Source organism: Mauremys mutica, unplaced genomic scaffold, assembly GCF_020497125.1.
Source record: "Mauremys mutica isolate MM-2020 ecotype Southern unplaced genomic scaffold, ASM2049712v1 Super-Scaffold_100101, whole genome shotgun sequence".
Classification (NCBI taxonomy): domain Eukaryota; kingdom Metazoa; phylum Chordata; order Testudines; family Geoemydidae; genus Mauremys; species Mauremys mutica.
In genome coordinates, this window is record NW_025423268.1 from 980,867 (window position 1) to 999,373 (window position 18,507).

An 18,507-nucleotide genomic window follows, 5' to 3' on the forward strand; every position below is an offset into this window, starting at 1 on the left:
TTAAGGGACTGGGGGGGGGGGGTTGCTTGGAGGAGGTTTGAGGACCAACAGCGAAGGGAAGTTGGACACCGGCCAGAATACCAGGAGACAAGGCAGGTGAGGTGATACCTGTTACTGGACCAGCATTGGAGCCACACAGGGTCTTCTTCATGTAGGGGAAAGGTGCTCAGAGCATCACAGTTCAATAGAAGGTGGAACGCTCTTCCCCGAACACCAGACATTCCCCTACTTCCTGGAATGGGGGGGCTGTCCCCATTGTCCTGTAAACAGCCCCACCATGTACCCCAGAGGTGGCTGCATCTTAGCACCAAGACACCAGTTGTCACTGCTCCAGAGGAGATGCTACATACAGGCCACTGCCCTCCGTGGCCACCAGACGTCACAGACTGTGCACTGTCTTAGCTGGCCCCACACGTTACTGCCCCAAGAGGTGAGGTACACACAGGCTACTACTCAAACTGGGCACCTGGGGTCACTGCAGCAATGGTTGGGGGGGATACATGCAGGGCACTGCTGCACATGGCCACCAGGGAGCACTGCTGCAATGGTGGTGGTGTGGGGGGATGATAAACAGGCCACTGCCTGAAAGTGGCCACTACCCCACTGGTGTGGGGAGAGGGGGAGGGAGATACCAATAGGGCACTGCCACACCAGGGCACCACGGGGAGGTCACTGCTCCAATTAGTAGAGATACACATCGGGTAGTGCCCCAACTGGGGGCCCTACCGCAGAGAGAGGGGGCGGGGAGAGAAGAGGAAATCAAAGGCCACTGCCTCACTTAGCCACCAGGGTTCACTACCTAAATAGGGGGGATAAACACACGGGGCACTGCCCCACCTGACCAGCAGGGGTCATTGCCCCAATTGGGGGATATACAGAGGGTATTGCCCCATGGGGATGCCAGGGATCAGTGCCTGCCATACCTGGCACAGGGGTAGAGGGGATAGGGTGACCAGATGTCCCAATTTAATAGGGACAGTCCCGATATTTGGGGCTTTTTCTTATGTAGGTGCCTATTACCCTCCACCCCGTCCCGATTCTTCACACTTTCTATCTGGTCACCCTGGGGGGGGGGGAGGGGGCTACACACAGGGCACTGCCATACTTGGCCACCAGTGCACATCCCTAGTGGGGGAGTGAAACACACTAGGAGCAGGGCTCACTGCCACAGAGGGGTTGGAAGATACCCAGGGCACTGCCTGACACGGCCACCCAGGCACCCTGCCACCTTGGGGGAGGTGAAGAACACACCTCAGGCACTGACTCCTCTGGCTACCAGTGCTCACTGGCCCAATGCAGGAGTTGTGGGGAGTAAATACACACAGGGGACTGCCCCACCTGGGCAACACGAGTCACCGAGATGAGAGTGGGATACGCAGAGGGCACTGCCCCAATGGCTGATATACATACAGGGCCCTGCCTCACCTACCCACCAGCGCTCACAGGCGCAATGGCAGTGGTGGGGTCACATAGGCAACTGCCCTCAGTGGCCACCAGGGGTCGCTGCAGCAATGCAAGGGGGGATACGTGCCAGGCATTGCTGCCCCTCGCCACCAGGAGTCACTGCTCCTACAAGAAGGCACCTACAGGACACTCCCGTGCCTGGCCAGCAGGGGTCACTATCACTGGGGAGGGGCTATGGGGAAGCAGAGAAAGAGCAACTAACTGCAGTGGGGAAAATCGTCATCTACAGGGGAGAAAGAATGGACTCCGCTAGGACATCGCACCAACTCCGGCCAGGCTGGATACCAGCAATTCAGGGCTGGAGCAGCTCCAGCTGGAGGCTGGGCAGAGGCAGGTGACCTCGGTCTCTGTGCTGAGCAGGCAGCGAGGAGGGACAGGGAACCCCCCGGCCAGGGTCTTGCAGCCCAAGGAGGGGGAGATCTGTGGCAGTTTTGGAGTAGCTGGTTCAGCAGCCGTGAGCCGCACGCTTGTCCCTGCCTGAGCTCTCCAGGAGCACATAACACACAGGTGTGCACTGGGTGTAGGCACCAGTGTAACGACAGGGCCAGACCCTGCTGAGTGCTGCCTGTGAGAGACAGGGGCAGAGTCTGACGGGCAGATGGGGGCAGGAGATGACAGGGCCAGCGGCCATGAGCTGAACCCATCACAACTCCAGCCTGTGACATCACCATCCGTCCCTGCAGCTCTCCATCTGTCCCGCTGTCCGTCCAACTCTCAACTCCCATCCGTCCCCAATGTATGCCACCCCCCCTCACCCATCTGCCTCACACACTCATCTATTTCCTCATGCATCCTGCTGTCCCTCTGATTGGCCCTGCAGTGCCCAGCACAAGGAAGCATAGTGGGCCCTGAGCGAGGCTTTTGGGTGATGCAGTAATGGAGCTAGCGGGTGATAAGGGGGGTTCTGAGCATCTCTAATCCTGTGCCCAAAGCCATGACTGCGAGCCCACTCCTCTCAGTCTCAGACCCCACAGCCCCAAAGACATGACTGGCCACTCACGCTGTGACCCAGTGACAGCAATGAGGTCTCCCCGAAGATAGGGGGTGGGAGGAGCAACCCCCTTATCCTGGCAGGCAGGACACATCCTTCCCAGTATGGCACAGACCTTGCCCGTGGGCAGACAGACCCAGCTGAGCCCATAGGAGACTGGGGGAGGAGGAGCAGAGGAAGAGGATGAAGGCAACTGAACATGACAGGTGTCCATGAAAGGAGAGAGAGAGTTTGAGTGTAAGTTGGCCAACACAGAGAGAGAAATCTCGGAGAAAGAAAGAAACTCAGAACAGGGAGTCACCCTCATGGATCCAACTTTCTGCTAGGGAGCACACACCTCTCCTGGCCAGAGAGATGATCAGCCCCCACAAATGGCAACATCATCTCCCTTGAAGCCACAGCTAGTCCGGAAACCCACACCCAGGTAACGGGACGTCCCTGCCTGGAGCCAGGAGGGCTGTGACCAGAGCCCTTCCCAAACCAGACACTTCTCTCACCGACAGAGACAGCTACTCTCATCCCAGCTGGGCAGGTCTTGCCTGGCACCAACAGGATTCACCCTGTCACTGCTCTCGCTCACTTTCCATCTCACCTCGGGGCTGGACTCCGTCCCCGCGACTTCTTTTCCCTTGGTATGAAACACAACACAAGAGGAAAAGAAAAAGCAATGGTGGCGAGGCTCCTCTTCTCGCTACTCCGGCACCCCAGGGCTCCAGCTTCAACCCTCCTCCCATTCTGCCATCACAGCTACAATTAGAAATCTGAGCCCGGGACTCACACCTGGTTGTCTCCCCAATCCTTGGCGCTGTCCAGCATGTCTCCCTCCACAGAAGTCACCTGGCCTCATCTTAGACTCCATCTTCATATTGCTCTTCTCCTTCCCAGAGCTCCTGCTCTGCTCCTCAGACCTGTCTGTGCTCAGCTCTGCAGGCAGAGGGGAAGGGGCATGATGGGAACACACGCCCCATTGCAGACACCACGCAGCATCCACAGGGCTACCAAACCACGTCACCTTCGGCCAAAACCACCCCCCACCCTGAGGGAGCAAAAAGCCTTTGTGAGCTCAGCACACGCAAGCCAGGAAAAGATTAACACCCACACCCAGCCCAGCCAAAGTGGGAGCTTCCCCCCCTTCCCGGCCACAGGCCCACGGGGCTCATGGATGGAGGAGTTTGGGGGGCTGTGGGGGCCCCTGAAGGACTAGCTCAGCATGTGAATGAGTGACTGGGGTGTATGTGGGGGCCGGACTGTGGGTTGGGGTGTCCAGGAGGACCCCAGGGAAGGGACTAGGGGGATTAGGGATAGAGGAGGGTGGGGTTACCAAGGTGCATTGTGGGAATGTGGGATTTAGAGAGCCCAGAGTGGATGGGTGGGGGCGGGTTGGAGGACCCCACAGTGGCTGAAAAGGGGAACCCGGCAGGTTGGGGGGCAGCAGAGATTGGAGCTGAGGAACCTCCCACCCTGGGGATGGACTGGGAGAGTGGGGGGGATGGGAAAGTGGGGCCCAGCAATGGAGAAATGGGCTGGAGGCGATTAGGGGCAGGGCGCTGAGGACGGGGAGGGGCAGGAGGAAGGGGGGATGGGGCGCTGAGGACAGGGGGGAGGAGGAGGAGGTCATCGGGGGTGGGGTGAGAGGAGGAGGTCGGGGGGGGCGAGGATGGGGGGAGGAGGTCAGGGGCGATGGGAACGGCCAGGCAGAGTGTCCCGGATGGGGGAGGGGACGCTGGGGGCTGAGGGATCCCCACAGATGGGGATGGGGATGGCGAGAGGGTCACAACAGAAGGGGAGACACGGGGGGGCAGGTTGGGGGGGCTTGAAGGGGCTGTTGGGCCCTACAGAGGGGGAGGAGGGTAGGAGTGCTGAGGATGAGGATGGGGGGGAGGAGGAATGGGGGCAGGGTGCTGAGGAGAGGGAGGAGGAGGTCGGGGTGCTGAGGATGGGGGGAGGAGGAGGGTGGGGTGCTGAGGGGGAGGGGATGGGAGGGGAGGGTGCTGAGGACAGGGATGGGGGAGGAGGAGGCGGGGGGCAGGGTGCTGAGGACGGGGATGGGGGAAGGAGGAGGAAGGGTGGGGGGGGCAAAGGGAAAGGCCAGGCAGAGCGGACAGGGTGGGGGAGGGGACGCCGGGGGCGGGGCTGGGCCTGGCGCCTGAAACTGGGGGGTCTGAGCCCCCGGCACCCTTCCGCGCGTGGAGCCGCCAATCACCGCCCCGCCCCAGCGCCCCTCGGACCGGCCCCACCCCGCCGGCTCCCACGCGGGATTCGAATCCCAACGGCCGCAGCGCGCGCCGGGGGTGGGAGGCAGCGAAGCCTCGGGGCGAGGGAACTGGGGCCTCCCCCCACGCGCCGAGTCTCTGTCCCGCGCTCTCTCCGCCAATCAGGGAGCGGGGAGGGGCGCGGCGAAGTGACGAGTTACGGCCCCTCCTCCAATAGAGGCCGCGTGTGAGAGAGAGAGAGAGAGAGAGAGAGAGAGAGAGAACTACGCTTCCCAGAGTGCACCGGGAGGGGCGCGTTGTCTGAGCAACCGAGTCGTCATCTCAGCTCTGAGACGAGCCAGGAACTACAACTCCCAGCCTGCCCCGGGGCGCCTCCGTCCTCTCCAGCCCAGGTGAGGGCGGGTCCCTGGGTCAACCCGACACCTCCCCCCCAGCGCAACTCCTCATCCCCGCCCCGCCCCGCCCCCTCCGGCTCCTGACGCGAACTCGCAGCTCCCGGCCCCGCCCCCCCCCCCCCCCCCGTTTCTCCCTTGGCCTCATCTCGCCCCACTCAGGGGCGGGGCTGTTGGATGGAGCCATATGGAAATACGGGGGAGGGGCAGGGCTGGGAGCCAGGACTCCTGGGTTCTCCCCCAGCTCTGGGAGGAGAGGAGAGGAGAGGGGAGGGGGGTAGAGTGGTGGAGGGGTTGGGATGCCTGCTGCCCTCGCGGTGACCAGCAGAGCCCCCCCCTGCAGCTTGCCCCCCCCCCACACACACTGGGTGTGCTGGTGCCTGGAGCCGCCCCTGGTTCCAGCCCCTCTGCCCAGGCAGCTCCCCCAGCCTGACACACACACCCAGCCCCTGCACCCGCCCCACCCCAGGGCTCCTCAGCCCAGAGGGGAGCCCCCCGGCTGAGTGGGGAATCAGAACCCCCCGAAATTACCCTGGGACCAGCATGATCTGCCTCCGCCCTGCCCTGCTCCGCATGTATTCGGAGTGAGTCAGTTTCCCTGTCCCAAGGTGTGTCCTGCCCTGTGTCTCTTCTCCTCCCCAGTTCCCTCCAAACCAGCCCATTTCCCTGTACCCCGGGCTGGGTCTCTGCCAACCCCCCTTCTCCCCTCCTGACCCCAAGATCCCCTGCCCCTGCAGGTCTATGGGGCTGGGTCTCTCCCTCCCCCCTTCTCCCCCCATCCCCTCATCCCTTCCCCCAATAGCTCCCTGCCCCAGGCTGTCTATGGGGCTGGGTCTCTCCCTGAAGCCCCGCCCCCAGCGCGGGGCTCACAGACAATCCCCGCCCGCCGGCTGTGACGTGCGCTGACGTTATCACTCTCTGCAGGCGACTCATCCACTCGAGACCAAAACGACAGAAGGTGTCACGTGTCCATGGGCGGGGCTATGCAGATGAGCAGTGTCTGGCGGCAGGACGCAGAGCAGCGAGAGGAACCGAAGGAGCCCGGCGGAGAGAATTCTCTGCGTGTGGACAGAATCCGGTGTGGGGAGTTCGTGCTGTGGGTGCCTGCGCCGGAGTCACTTCGGGGCAGTGATTGCCACTGAGCTACACAGTGACCAAAGGCGTGTGACTGGGGTGTGGTGCCTGGCGGGGAGCAGCTCATGGTGAAAAGAAAGCAGCAGATCCTGTGCTAGCAGTGGTTTGTGGGGGTTTCTTTGCAACCATGAGTGGGATTGTTGTGGGTGCAACTAGACCCCCCACTTCTCTGGTGGGGCGGGGCTTCTACTGTCTGCCTTGGGGAGGGAGGGGTCCATGATGTCACAGCCCATGGGGGAGGGGAGGTTGAATCATGTTTCTGAAGTGGGAGAGCAACTTCCTCGGCTCCCACTCACTCTGCACTAGGGGGCTGGGCTGGGATCTCTAGGGAGGGGAGCACAGGAAAAAACAGTCTCCCCTATGGAACCCAGGAGTCCTGGCTCCCAGTCCCCCTGCTCTAGACCCCCTCCACTCCCAGAGCCAGGGATAGAACCCAGGAGTCCTGGCTCTCCCCCTGACACACACTGTAACCACTGGACCCCACTCCCCTCCCAGGGCTGGAGATAGAATCCAGGAATTCTGACCACCAACCCCCCGCCCCCGCTCTGACCACTAGACCCCACACTCCCCTTTTAGATTTTAGTCCCGCTGCCTCTTCTATCCACCCACCCCACCTGTCCATCCCTTTGCTGCAGGTTTCTGGGGTGTCACCCCTGCTCTGCACTCCCCCAGTGCAGCCCAAGGCTTTTCCTCCCCCCAACCACACATCCTCACCCCCCTCGTGCTGGATCATCTGCTTGGCCCCCTGCCCCCTCTCGGGATGCGCTGTGCGGCGTGGCTGGGGATTGTGCAACAGCCGAGCACCAGGCAACACAGAATGGACACCACATGCCCTGCCCCACCTCATCTGAGCTGCTCTCCAGGTGCACCTGGGCCCTTCTGCCCCACAGGGGGTGAGCTGCAGCCTCCGCCACACTTCACAGAGGGGTTAAGTGTCAGGCCAGCCAGCCCTTGTAAGATGGGGAAATCACCACCAGGGTCGACGGTATGGGGGCTGTGACATATAGAGAAACGGTTGTTGCACTGGCAGAGGGCAGCTGAGCATGCACACACACACACACACACACAATTGCAAACATACACGAACACATGCATGAATCCAGCCACACACACACACAATTGCTAATATACACAAACACCCACATAAATCCAGCCAACATCAACACAACTACTAACAGATGCCAACACGTGCACAAATCCAGCCACATGAACACACAAACATTTGCAAAGCCACAAACACAACCCCCAGAGCTGTAATAACACCCCCCCCACACACACAAAACCCTTGCAGAAACCACACAAACACATGCAGAAATCAATTCATCCATCCATCCACCCACCCACACATACACCATCCCCATTCTGTGCACACACCTTGGGTCACTGTGACACTGAAGACTTCAGTTGGATGAGGGGCCCAGCACCATGTGTCTTTCCAAAAAAGGTTGAGCAATTCCCTATGTGTGGCTTCATGCAGGTGATGGCTGATTCCCCCAACTTACAGCCAGGGGTGAGCTCCAGCCAGTTCACACCCATTCACAAGAACCGGTTGTTAAATTTAGAAGCCTTTTTAGAACCGGTGGTTCCAGGACACCTGGGGTCTGTACTATTGACACAGACTAAGTGACAGGGACAAAACACTCAAATCCCGCCTGGTGCGGGGAGCCAGGTTTGCTCTTCAAATTCTGTCGCTGGTACATTTCCAGGCCTGGGAATGTCCCACAACAGCATTTAATGGGAAGCTGCCTGCAGAACAGTTACACTGCACAGAGCTCCTGTGGAGGAGGGGTGGGAATTAGTAACATTTTGAGGATCGTTTGGGAAAGGAGCCTTTGCTGACAAGATTTGTCTCTGTTCATATTTCACCTTCAGGTGTTATGTTGAGGGATCTTTAGTATATTTTTGTGAGGTTAATAACTATCTCCTCAACTTTATTTACTCAACTTAAAAATTGGTGTCACTTGATTTTTGCATCTCCCTGTGAAAATACAACTGACGCGTGTGGCTTTCCACAGGGGGTCATGATGTTAAAGTTAAGGAATTCAGTCTCTGTACTTCTGGGGGGAGTGTTGCTTTTTTACAGCTGCCTCAGGGCCAGGCACACTGGGCTGTTAGCTGCACCCACTGTCCTTGCCAGAGGCCCCTGCTGAACCCTGGGCGGCTGAACTACAGTGCTGGGGTGACTCTGCAGGTAGAGAAGCTGCTGTGGAGCAATGTAGAGCAGGTGCAGGAAGGAGACGGGGTCACTATTCTCATTCTGAACTGCACCGTTTTCCAAATTTGGGACTAGATTCATAGCTTCATAGAATCAGAGGCGGCTCTAGGCACCAGCAAACCAAGCTGTTGCCTAGGGCGGCCAAATCTAGGGGGCAGCAGGCTGGGCCGGTGGACCTGCCGCAGTCATGCCTGCGGGAGGTCCACCGGAGCCGCGGACGAGCGGACCTGCCGCAGGCATGACTGCGGAGGGGGCGCTCGTCCCGCGGCTCGGCTGGACCTCCCGCAGGCATGACTGCGGCAGCTCAAGCGGAGCCGCCGGACCCGCGAACCGTCCGCAGCCGTGCCCGCGGGAGGTCCGCTCGTCCCGGGGCTCCGGTGGACCTGCCGCGGGAGCTCAACCGGAGCCGCGGGAGGGGACCCGCCGCGGGACCGAGCAAGGGCGGCGCAGCACACCGCGCTGCTTGGGGCAGCCTATTTTCTAGAGCCGCCCCTGCATAGAATTAAGGTCAGAAGGGACCATTATGATCATCTAGTCTGACCTCCTGCACAATGCAGGCCACAGAATCTCACCCACCCACTCCTGTAACAAACCCCTAACCTATGTCTGAGTTATTGAAGTCCTCAAATTGTGGCTTAAAGACATCAAGGTGCAGGGAATCCTCCAGCAAGTGACCTGAGCCCCATGCTGCAGAGGAAGTCGAATGTCCGAGAACAATTCTAGGGGAAGGTGAACGCAGAGCAATGACACTGGAGATGCCCAGACCTCCAATAGGGGCAGTGTGGCAATTACTAATGGGAAGATCATTTGTGAAATTAGTCGTCACTGACAAGATTTGTCTCTGTTCCTATTTCACGCTATGGTGTTAGTTAGAGGAATCAGTACAGATTTTTACTATATTAATTAAACACTTAATTTTATTTAATCAAGCCAAAAACTAAGTATCACTTATTTTTTCTCTGTCCTAGCAAGAATGAATTGAATTTTGTGACTTTCTGGAAAGTGCAGCGAGATTAGTCTCTGTGTTTATGAGCTGATGTTTTCCTCTCACAGGTCAGTGCCTGCATTGAAATACCAAGAGGGATCTAAGGGCTGGTGTACACTGGGCACTGAACTGGCAAAGCGATGTCTCCCAGGGTGTGACCCCCCGACAAACCCATATAGTTAAGGTGACCTAAGCCCGGGTTAGATAGTGCTAAAGAAAAGGAAGAATTGTTCTGTCCATGCAGCTATTACAGGGATGGGAAAATCCCTCCAGTCACTGTCTACTCCAAAGTGCTATAGCAGTGCCACAGCAGCGTTTTAAGTGTAGACAGAGTGAAACTAGATTTATCTCCAGTTCGCACTATGGATGCTCAGGCACTAAGACTACAATAATAACAACAGCGCTTGCGTAGTTGGTAGGATTCGAACCTGCGCAGGGAGACCCCAATGGATTTCTAGTCCATCGCCTTAACCACTCGGCCACAACTACTTGACATGCATCCATTTCACTGCATGATGATTTTGTTCTCACTGAATTGTCACTTCAAATTGTTTGCTCAGACCAGCTTCCCCAGCACACTCACGGCTGCCCATCAGTGTAAGTGTGTCCTTGGGTGAACAGCGAGAATTCCTGCCCATTTCCCTTCCGGCTGGAGCAGGATGAGAGTGTGTTTGTGTGAACGACATTGCTGTAGATTGTTGTTCATTCCCCACTCTGACAATTCAGACAGTCCCTTTCCTAGTCAAATCTCCAGCACATCGTTCCACTAGCAGGGGGCAGGATTTCTCTGGGGCACTGAGGGCTGGTGCGTGAACTCAGCCTTGCATTCCACCCTTGATGTTTGATGGACTAACAACAGCAGCAGAAAGAAAGAGCGGAGCCAATATCTCCCTGGCGGGGATGCAGGTGCCATGACCCCTCTGTCTGACCGTCGTCATTGCAGGAGAAAAAGGTTCACTGGCATCGAATGCCCTGGCTCAGACCAGAGACACAGGGAGGTTTTGCTGTTCATGGATCTGTGCAAAGGAAATTTTGTCTCTGTGTGAAACTGAGGTCAGAAATGAAACGTCCACATGGTGGCCCAGTGCTCTAGGGAATGTGGGTGAAGGACTCAGGCTGAGAAATGATTTAACAGGGGTTTGTTTCAATTTATTGCCCTGATTAAAATCTATGGCTAAAAGGCAGCCATGTTGTTAGTACTTGTACCTGTGTAGGGACACCCCAGTGGGTGTCAAGTCCAGGGGCAGTTGATTATTTTATCAAGGTACAAATTTCTTGGTCAAGGCCTAGGCTCCAGAGAAAACAATACACTGCTGATAAGAAGAAGTACATCAAAAGATTTTGCAGCCACCATGGGCATAACTATGATGTGTCGTGTTTCACTCTTTATACCTGGCGCCACCTCCTTTCCCTTTAGCCTTGTAGTTGACCAAGGGCAAAGCTGAACATCTCCTCAGATACCAGGGAGTGTTTGTGTCCATTCCTGGGAGCTACACAGGGGTTTGATGTTGTTGCTTTCAATCCTCTGGCTCTGCCGGGATAAGGAACAATTCAGGCTGTCACTGAACTGAAGGAGGAGGATCAGTTTGTGACAGGGAGAGGGCCGCCTCCTCTTAAAGGTGTTTGTCTGGCTGGCAGTCCTGGTTCCCAGGTCTCGCCCGTGGGGCTCCAGCAGTTTTGGGACCAGGTCACTCCCTTGGCCCCACCTGCTGCCCCCAGGCGCTCCCTGCCAGGGACCCCAGCAGTGCAGCGGAGCTGAGCAGCATCTGTCTGCTCGCTCCAGTGGCTGCCGGCCCCTCCCCATGGCAGGGCAGGGTGGGTCTGTGCCTCCGTGCGCTGCCCCTGTCCTGAGCCCCTGCAGCCAATGGGACACTGCGGGGGTGATGCCTGGGGGCAGCAGCACACGGAGGCCCCCCAGCCTGCCCCGCCTTGGAGCCCCAGGTAAGCGCCGCACCCCTGACCCCCTCCCAGAGCCTGCACCCCCACCCCTCCTCCTGTTCCTCCTACCCCCTGCCCCAGCCCAGAGCCTGCACCACCATCCCCTCCCCACATACACTCTCCTCCCTGCAAACTCCTTCCCAGAGCCTGCACCCCTCTCCACAGACACCTGCCCCCAACTCCCTCCCACAGCCTGCACCCCCTCCCTCCACACACACCCTCCCACCCACCCTAATCTCCCTCCCAGAGCCTGCACCCCCACCCCTCCTCCTGTTCCCCCCACCCCCTGCCCCAGCCCAGAGCCTGCACCCAGCACCCAAACTCCCAGAGCCATAACAAGGAATTTTTGTGCCTGAGGCAAGGGCCGGCTCCAGGCTCTTTGGCTGCAGGTCCTTGAGTCCCTGTCGGAGGGAAGGACCTGCCGCCCAATTGCCGCCGCTGCTTCATTCATCCTTCGGCGGCAATTCAGCAGCGGGTCCCTGAGTCCCTCTTGGAGAGAAGGACCCACTGACGAATTGCAGCTGAAGAAGTGGCAGCAGTAGAGCTGCCGCCGAAGCGCCTCTGATCGTGGTAGAGCTGCGCCCCTCCACTTTGCGCGCCCGAGGCAAGTGCCTCACTCGCCTCGCCCATGTTACAGCGCTGCAAACTCCATCCCAGAGCCTGCCCCCCAGAACCCCTCCCCCACCCAAACTCCCTCCCAGAGACCAGCCTCTCACCCCTTCTGCACCCAAACTCCCCCCACAGCCTGCACGCCTCCTGCACCCCAATCCCCAGCCCCAGCCCAGGGCCTCCTCCCCCCCACCCAAACTCCCTCCCAGAGCCTTAGGCAGGTGGAGGGTGGAGTTCTGGGGGGTGGGTTCTGGGCAGTATGAGTGACATTATTGGCCCACTAGGAGGACTGGAGGACTGGCACTGGCCCTAAGGTAAATTGAGGTTGAGACCCTGCTTTAAGGGATTGGAGCAATGCTGGAGAGACTGACGGGCAGGGAGCTGGGGAGCTGGTGACACGGGGTGGGGAGTTTGTAAACTGTGGTGTTTGTATAGAGATAAAGTTTACTAACCCCTAGGTTAAAAACTGGTCCTGCTGTGGGCTATATAGGACCCTCTCTGTTGTGAGGGTAGCTCAGTGGCTGAATGTTTCGCTGTAGGGTAATGGGTTCCTAGTTCCAATCCAAGTGATTCCCTTTAAAACCTTTTTTGAATGAAAATCGATTTCCAGACCCATCTCCAGTATGTTCAGGAGTTCGCTGAATGGGGGAAGGGGGCTTGAAATGAATTTAAACACTCAGCATTTTCCTGTGCAAATGAATAAAGACCTAGCAGAGCTGTCCAGCAGCTGAAATCAGTTCCAGTCCTCAGTGTCTCTAAGAGGGACACTCGGTAGCTGAGGCAGGTGGGACACCTCTGTGGTGAGGACAGGTGAAAAAATGCTGGATTCAATGAAAGCTGAGCCCATAGGAGGGGAAGGTGAACGGCAGCACCACACAGGGTCATAACACTCAGACATGGGGCTCCACTGTCACTGCCCCTGTGTTTTCCATCATTTCTATCCTAAGGAACACACCCTCCCCCTCCCCCACACACACTGTCACACACAACCTTCTCCCCTTGAGCCCCATCCCACCCCTACCACTCCCCCCCACACGCCATGGGACACAGCCTCTCGGTGACTCACCCAGATGGGGGCTTGTCTATGCATCTCCCCAACAGGGGAGCAGAGAGCCGAAAGGGCCACAGGAGACCAATGGAGCTAGGCAGGGATAGAAAAGACTTCCCTTCCCTTCCCAAGAGTCCCGTTAATCTCACCCATGGGACATTCCAGCACCGGGTGGGATCAAAGCACCAACCTTCCCCTGAGCAAAGGAAGGGGCAACCAGCTCTATCACATGGAAGGAGACACCCCACCTTTGCTGCTGCCATCCTGCAGCCTTTAATATGGATTTGTTTTAGCTAATGCAACCCCCCCACTCCGCTAATCCATCCATGAAACATGGAGACAAGCTCCTGAAAGCAGGGTACAGTGGTGCAATGGGTTAGTGCCCAGTACTCACAAAGCAGTGCTGAGTGGAGTCATGCTGTGGTTGTGAGATCAAACCTCACTTACAGCACTAGTTTCCTTTAAGCAAATGGCTTCTGCCAATCATTTTGCCCTGCAGCTCAGAATACACCGAGGTCCCCTTGCTTTACAGAGAGCAGGGCAGATTCCACAGATCTACCAGGCTCTGCTCTCCACCAGCCGCCTGTGTCAGGAGGGGTCGAGCAGAGCCCAGAGCACTGCCCCCGACTCCCCCTCAGTCTTTGCTCCCCAAACCACCTGTGTGCTCACCCTCTTCGCTGTGAGACTCAAACCCTGCCCGCCTTTCTGTATGTCGGTGGTTTTTGTTGTCTGTCGTATTGATGTGCATGTGGGTCCTGTGTAATTTTTGTGGATGCCATGCATAGTTGTGTGTGTGTGTGTATGACTTTTGCATGCAGATTGTTTTTTGCTAAGTATTCTTTTGGTATGTGGTTTTTGTGCTTTCCTGTTGTGGGCTTTTGCTGTACTTTTTGGTGCGGATTTGTTCTATGTTTTGTGTGGCTTTCCCTTATGTGTATATGGCTCTGTGTGCTGTGTGGGTTTGGTTTTTGTTTATGTCTGTGTGGGCCTGTGCAGTCTGTGATCGTCTCTTTCTCTCTGTTTGTATCTTCATGTGTAAATTCACTGGAACTTTTCAAACTCTCCACAGCTTTGCCAATTTTCACCAGGAATTTTACTCATTAACAAATTCTCACTTGTTCCCTACCAGTCGGTGACCATCGCCCCAGGGGCCTGTCAGTCTCAGGGGCCTGATTTCCCATTGACCCTTCCCCCTTCTATTGGAACTGGGAACTAGCCAACCAAAAAAACCCCACTCAGTTTTAGTAAAGGGCCAACAGTCCCCTTACACAAACTGGCCCTGTGAGGGAGGGAGAGCTCAGTGGTTTGAGTATTGGCCTGCTAAACCCAGGTTTGTGAGCTCAGTCCTTGAGGGGGACATTTAGGGATCTGGGATAAAAATCTGTCTGTGGATTGGCCCTGCTTTGAGCAGCGGGCTGGACTAGATACCTTCTGAGGTCCCTTTCAACCCTGGTATTCTATGATAGAGTCACCAATGTTCAGAGAAACTAGCACAAGCTGGTATAATGGTTGGCATGCTGAAATCTGAGTTCACATCTCAGTGGCACCTTGTGGAAAATCCCTGGAGATCCAAGCGCTTTCCTATCTCCAGCTGTATGAGAATGAGCTGTTTACCTTGTGCTGAGTGACTCATACCCCCTGGAGCCAGGTCTTTGGTTGGAATGGGGTCTAGAAGTGGCTATGGTTTGACTGGGTGTTTGGGATTTCTGATGCCCACAAGTTTGGCCCTTGTGCTTTCTACCACACTTTCCTCTTGCCCACATGGCACTTGAAGAAAGGAGTGTCAGGGCCAGGTTTCATAGTCAGGGAAAGGCAGGAGGGAGGAAGAGTCCCAGGCTGGAGCCCAGCACCTCTCCTCCTCTGGGCACCTAGAGCAGAGGTGGCTGGTGCTGACGGCTCCAAGGGAAGGCTTAAAAGCCACAGAGCAACCGAGGGCAGGGCAAGAGGAAGGGAGAACCATGCCTATGCGTGGCCAGCAGACAGCCACAGAGACACCCAGACAGGCTGCTCCCTTGCATGCCGAACCCCCACTGAAAACCACCCACAGCCAGCTGCTGCTGCTCTGTGGCCAACATCAGAAGATGGTAAGAAAGCAGGGCCAGCCCCCCTGGGGGGCCTCTTACCATTCCCACTCCAGGTGCTCACTTTGGCAGTGGGGCAGGAGATTTTACCCCAAGAGGCTTTTCCCCAGCTGGTGAGAAGCAGAGAAACCCAGGCTCCCAAGGCGCTATGTGGCAAGTACCCACCAGCACAGGGACAGGTGCACACTTGGAAGAGGGAAACTGCTCCACACGCTAGCCCGGGCAGCCGCCCATTGTCTTTGGCAAGTCAGGAATGGCAAAGGCGAGACTGGAAGCACCTGGGGCTCATGCACCAGCCTTTGTGACACCCAACCCCCAACTCCTTCCCGGGGCTCTAGCTGAAGCCAGAGCATTGGCCTGAGCAGCCAAGAAGAGGTTCCAGCCCTGAAGGGAGCAGGACTTTCAGCCCAAAGGTAAAACTGCACAATCACAACCACGAAGGGACTTGAACCCTCAATCGTCTGATCCGAAGTCAGATGCCTTATCCATTAGGCCACGTGGTCATAGGAATAAAACCTTTTCAAGCACTTCTTTGGAAAAGGCAGACACTGTGTTTCTCAGGTACTCTACTGAGTGGGGCCGAGACTCTCTGGGCACAAGAAGTCGAGTTCCCAGCGAGATGTGAGACAATTCTCTGGAGCCAGGTACAGGGCTTTGGCAGGGAGGCTCAGGCATGAGGGATTGAGGTGCAGCGGACAGACCAGCTATCTAGGTGCTTAGATTTGGTCTCACTGAGGAGAAGGAGGAACCCTGCTGATAGGCAGTGGCTGTGGAGAAAAAGTGGGATGTCCAGGCTGCTCCAGTCTCCTTCTTCCAGCTCCTCATCTGGCTGAGCTGCTCCACCAGCCTGGACAAGTCCTCTGCATGCACAGCAAATAGCCCAAGAGCCATTGCTGCCCAAACCTGTGCTGGGGGGTGAGCGTCTGTCTTCCCTGTCCCATGTGCCCTAGAGCAGACCTCTAGATTGAGAGAGACAGTCAACAACTATTAAGGCTCAGATTATATAAAGGGGGTCACAGAATTTGTGACTTTCAGAGATCTCAGTGACATTTTCCACCTCAGCCCTGGGGCAGCAAGACTGGAGCTGTCGGCCGGTGGGGGCCTCACAGCTCTCAGCCACCAGTGTCGGAAGGGGCTCCCACAGGCCCATGCCACCACGGATGGACCCCACAGCTCCCAGCTGCTGTGGGTGGATCCCAGAGCTCCCAGCCACCACATGGGACAGGGGGACCCTGGAGCTCCCAGTGGGGTGACCAGGTTATAAAGTCCGGTCAGCGGTGCTGCAGGGCTCAGGCAGGCTGGTCCCTACGTGTCCTAGGGCACCGCACTGTGCCCTGGAAATGGCCAGTAGGTCCCCCCTGCTGCACCGCTGACCAGGAGCCGCCCGAGGTAAGTCTGCACCCCAACCCCCTGCCCCAGCCCTGAACCCCCCCAAACCCAGAGCCCCCTCTTGCACCCCAGAGCCCTCACCCCCCTGCACTTCAACCTCCTGCCCCAGCCCAGAGCTTCCTCCCACACCTGGAACCCATCATCCCTGCCCCCACCCCAGAGCCATCACCCCGTCCTGGACCCCAACCCCCTGCCTCAACCCACAGCCCCCTCCTGCACTCTGAATTCCTCGGCCCCATCCTGCAGCCTGGAGCCCCCTCCTCCACCCCAAACCCCTCATCTCCCCACAGCTTCCACAGGCAGACCCTGGAGCTCCCAGCAGCCATGGGTGGCCGGGGAGCCCCCACAGCCCCACCCCACTGCGTATGGACCCTGCAGCTCCTACGAGTGGACTCCAGAGCTCCCAGCTGCTGCGGATGGACCCAGGATTTCCCAACAGGCCTTGATGGCGGGAGGACCCTGCAGCCCCACGTCATTGCTCACAGACCCTGCAGCGCCGGAGCCCCGGGAGCTCCCGGCTGCCCCAGGCAGGAGAGGAGCCCCCAGCGCTCAGACACCGCAGGCAGAGCCGGGAGCTCCCAGTCACCGGGGGGGGGGGGGGAGGAGAAGCCGCAGCCCCCGGCCAGTGCAGGTGGCCCCGCAGCTCCCAGCCGCCGCGGGCGGGCGGACGCCAGAGCCCCCCGCTGCCATCGGGACCCCGCGGCCCCAACGGGCAGGAACCGTCACCCCGCGACCGGCAGAAAACAGCCACTCGCGGAAGCGCCTCGCGCCCTGTGACCCCCCCCGGTGCTGCGGCTTCTCGCCAGGCGGGAGGCGGCGCCGCTGCTGCGGTCTCAGTTCCTCCGCCCGGAAGCGGGACCCGCCCCGCGCGGCCTCGCGCCGCTTCTCGCGGGCCGCGCTGAGCTCTGAGCGCAGAAGGCCCTGGCGGCTCCGCCCCGCATCGCTGTCAGACAACGTCACCAATGGGAGATGAGCCCGTCAGAAACGTCAGTAGGGGAGGGCCCAATGGGAGACCAGCTTTCAGAGACCCGCCCCGCGCGAGGGCCAATGGGAGATCAGCTGTCAGAGAACACTAGGCACGCCGGCACCAGCCAACCAGGAACCGCCCCTCATCTCAAGCACCCAGACAGCCCCACCCCCACCTGTACTATGTCCCACAGCAGCAGCCAGCACCCGGGTGACTCCTGTCGCGACCCACTCCCAGCAACCCCCAAAGCAGAGTCTCAATTCCCCTCCCCCACCGCTGCTTTTCATTAGGTACCGAGACCCCCACCCAGACAGGCAAAAAAAAAAAGGAGACACTTTCCGCTTCCCACAACCAAGCTTCTCCCTCCCCCCCTTCCCCATGTCTGGCCACACGCTCCCAGCTTAGGGTGACCACACACCCCGTCGGGGCAGGCTCTGCTCAGCCCAGCTCCCCACAGCCTGCACTAAACATGTGGGGCCCAACCCCAAAACTTACTCGCTCACTTCCCTTTCTCGCGTCGGCTTCAGCCCCCGGGTCACAAACGCACCAACCGGGGAGCAGGAGTGCGGGGCTGCTCCAGGGTGACCAGATGTCCCGTTTTTAAAGGGACAGTCTGGTTTGGCTGGACTTTTTCTTATATAGGAGCCTATTACCCCCCACCCCCGTCCCGTTTTCCACAATTGCTTTAAGGTCACCCCATGGGGCAGCTCTGCGGGGACGGACTTGCACACTTGGGATGTTAGTGCAAAAAACTCCTCCTGGGCTGAGTAAAGGGCAGAGACCTGCCCTGAGCCTGCCCTGAGTGGGGGTCACCCAAACCGACCCTCACTCGCCAGGCAGGTGTCACCCTGCTGCCTGGGGAAAAGGCAACAGGCCCCCACTCCCCAGCTCTGCGCGGGCAGAGAGCCAATGAGAACTTCTATTAAAAGAGAAAGAGAATCTAGCCTGAGTTTGGGAAAACCCCACAACCACATTCACATCTACGCTTATCAGCAACCCCCCCAACCCAGAGTACGCTGGGCAGTGCTGTGCCTCAGTTTCTCACCTTGCAGTGTGACAGGCCAATCCAATGTTCCTTTAA

At 58.2% G+C, this 18,507-nt stretch overlaps 2 non-coding genes across 2 annotated transcripts; both read right to left on the bottom strand.

Annotated features, from left to right (window-relative positions):
- Positions 1-9,801: 9,801 nt before the first annotated feature.
- TRNAS-AGA lies at positions 9,802-9,883 on the bottom strand. Its single transcript has one exon. It is a non-coding gene; the product is annotated as a tRNA-Ser (tRNA).
- A 5,617-nt stretch (positions 9,884-15,500) lies between these two features.
- Positions 15,501-15,573, bottom strand: TRNAR-UCG. Its single transcript has one exon. It is a non-coding gene; the product is annotated as a tRNA-Arg (tRNA).
- Positions 15,574-18,507: the final 2,934 nt, after the last annotated feature.